This window comes from Phocoena sinus, chromosome 3, assembly GCF_008692025.1.
Source record: "Phocoena sinus isolate mPhoSin1 chromosome 3, mPhoSin1.pri, whole genome shotgun sequence".
Taxonomy (NCBI): Eukaryota; Metazoa; Chordata; class Mammalia; order Artiodactyla; family Phocoenidae; genus Phocoena; species Phocoena sinus.
The window spans coordinates 159,012,723-159,016,296 of record NC_045765.1 but is presented as its reverse complement, the minus strand read 5'-3'; positions in this window follow the sequence as shown (position 1 = coordinate 159,016,296).

Sequence of the window (3,574 nt, the reverse complement as noted above, 5' to 3'; positions counted from 1 at the left end):
GCTAATGACTTTCACATTTTTTATTTCTAATCCAGATCTGTCCTTGTACTCTAGGTCGTATATCCAACATCTCTCATGGTCATTGACCTACAACAAATCCAAACAGGACAACTCCATCCCATCCTGCTTCTCTTCCTGTACTTCCCATTTTGAGGAATTAAGGAGACTGGATCATCAACATAAGGGTCACTTATGGTGGGGGTTTATTACTCTCCTTCACCTCCAAATGTGGTCTCTTATCAAGCCCTACCTATCCACACTGCCACTGCTTCAAGTTTTCTTTTTCCATATCCTCACTACCACTGACTTCATTCATGTTCTTAAACTTTTCCTCCTGAATTATTGCAAGTGTCTAAAACCGTTTCCCATAGTACATCAAAATGACCTTCCTAGAATGCATTTCTGCCTTGGATGAAGCTCTAGCTCCCTAGAAGACTGAGAAGCACTGAGACTTCTTCGTGATCTGGCCCCTGCCAGCTTCTCCTCACACCTCCCACCTCTTTTTCCCTCCCTCACTCTGGGCACCAGCTGTGCTGAACATGAAATATTTCCCATAAGTCTTACTTGTGCTTGCCATCTGTCCCAACACCCTTCATTTCCTGCAACCATCTCTCATCCTGGATAATGCTTATTTTTCCTTTACGACTTCAGTCAGTCATCCTGACCTTTCCCCGCATCTTTAGCCATCTCACTCCAGACTAGGTTAGGTGCCTCTTGTTTATTCTCTTAGCTCCCTAGGCATGTCTGTTTCTATCACTGTTCTTACCAAACTGCAATATAAATGCCTATCTATTCATTATTTTTCTTTACTTATAAAGCCCTTTCACTGCTCTGAGAAAAGTGATTGTTTCTTAATTTTTCTTTATATTTCTCAAAACTAGCACAAATACTTTTTTATTGATGCATGAACAAGACTCTAATCTAATTAAAATACCATTTTTTTAAAAAATAGATATTTATTGGAGTATAATTGCTTCACAATACTGTGTTAGTTTCTGTTATACAACAAAGTAAATCAGCCATATGCATACATATGTCCCCATATCCCCTCCCTCTTGAGCCTCCCTCTCATCCTCCCTATCTCACCCCTCTAGGTCATTACAAAACACAGAACTGATTTCCCTGTGCTATGCTGCTTCTTCCCACTAGCCAACTATTTTACATTCGGTAGTGTATATATGTAGGTGTTACTCTCACTTCGCCCAGCTTTGCCCTCCCACCCCACGTCATCAAGTCCATTCTCTATGTCTACCTTTTTATTCCTGTTCTGCAACTAGGTTCATCAGTACCATTTTTTTTTTTTTTAGATTCTATATATATGCGTTAGAATACGGTATTTGTTTTTCTCTTTCTGACTTACTTCACAAGCTAGAAACAATAAATGCTAGAAAGGGTGTGGTGAAAAGGGAACCCTCCTACACTGTTGGTGAGAATGTAAACTGATACAAGCACTATGGAAAACAGTATGGAGGTTCCTTAAAAAACTAAAAATAGAACTACCATATGACCCAGCAATCTCACTACTGTGTGTATACCCTGAGAAAATCTAATTCAAAAAGAGACATGCACCACAATGTTCACTGCAGCACTATTTACAATAGCCAGGACATGGAACCAGCCTAGATGTCCATCAACAGATGAATGGATGAAGAAGATGTGGCACATATATATAATGGAGTATTACTCAGCCATAAAAGGAACAAAATTGAATTACTTGTAGTGAGGTGGATGGACCAATTGTTTTAATCGAATTGTTTTAATCTAAATTCCCTTCTAAGCATTGTTCATTTGCAGACATCATTTTCCTTAATGTGTCTTCATTTTTATAGTGTGCCATTAATCTTAACATTATAGAATATTGATTCACAGTCATCACAATCATTTAAATGTAAGAGTGATATTCCATTAAATTGATGTATTATCACTTATTTGTATGTTTCTCTATTACTGACCACTTTAATTGTAAGCACTTCTTTTTATTTATAAAGATAATGATTCTACAAATCTGACATGGCATTTTCCCCCATTCACCATCAATTAGGTGCTTAGGAGAAAACTAGGATCTTAAATAAGAAAGGTGCACTATCGTCTGGCCTGGCCTGCATATATTGGAGGATGACATACTCAAATATAATTTTCTCTTCTATCATTTCAGTTTTCCTGTAATACTTGATTTTTGGAATTATTAAGATGAAAGTCATGCCAAAACAAGGAATTAATGCTGGCACATCCCCTTAGCACTATTGAAGCATGTCTATTAAAATTGGACTCATATCCTGTTTGAAATCTGTACCAGGTTGCAGCTTAGAACAAACTGGCACTTGGGTTCTTAATGCTTAACCTGAACAAATGCCTGCAATGGATTGTCCTGTTCTCTGTTGCTTTGGGTTTGCTCCCATGGAAGCAGTTGCTAATAGTTGAATGCTGGCTGAGGTTAGAGAGCTGCTGCTTTGCCCCAGAAAGGAGGTATAAGACTGTGTTATGGACTGAACATTTGTATTCCCCCAAAGTTCATATGCTGAAACCCAAACCCCCAATGGGATGGTAATAGGAGGTAAGGGCTTTGGGAGGTAACTAAGTTTAGATGAGGTCATGAAGGTGGGTCCATTGAGATCAGTGTTCTTATAAGGAAAGAAACAGACTACAGCTCTCTGTCATGTAAGCACACAGTGAGAAGGTGGCTGTCTGCCAGTCAGGGAGAGGGCTCTCACCAGGAATGAAATTAATCAGCACCTTGATCTTGGAGCCTCCAGAGATAAATATTGTTTAAGTAATCCAATCTATGGTAATTTGTCATAGCAACCTGAGTTGACTAAGACAGACCATATAAACTGGAAGAAGAGGGTTCCAGCCATTTTGAGGATAGAAGATGCTCAAGACTTCAAGACTTTCTTCTTAATGTTTTCAATTGGATTCCAAATTTTTTATCTTCCTGGTTTTTCATCTTTCAGTAAGCTTCAGTATTGACAACGTTCTTAAATGTAAGGTTCCCCAAGCACACTATTCTAGATGTGGCCTGGTTAGCATTGAGAAGTGGACCTATTACATTCCTAATTCTGACACATATTGTCCACCAGTATAACCAAAGCTTACATTTTTGTTTCTTTTTAGTAGCCTCATCATTATTTAAAAATTCAATTCAATGACTATTTATAATAAATAATGTTAACTCTGTTCTTTTCAAGGCAATCTTAGGTTTTAAAATGTGGAGCGAGAGGCACAAATCTGCTGGTTAGGAGTGAGAATTTCAGGCCCTGTAGGAAGGGGGGAAGGTGTCCTTATAGGGCAGTGGGAGAGTTTCTTTTGAATAGACAGGATTTCATCTCTCTGAACTCACTCCATATGCTTCGTTTACTCAGCCTAGGCATGTGGTCAACCTTGATTAGCACAATTTGACCTCATGTTGCTACTACTATTCCTTGTTAGAGAAAATCTCATCTCTCTTTACCAATTGTATGCCCAATTGACAATGAAATGTGCATTACTTGTTTGTTCAGTAATTAATTAAATTAATTCTTTCTGCTAATTTTGAGTTTCCAATATATGTCCTACACTTTGGGAAATATAAAGGAGC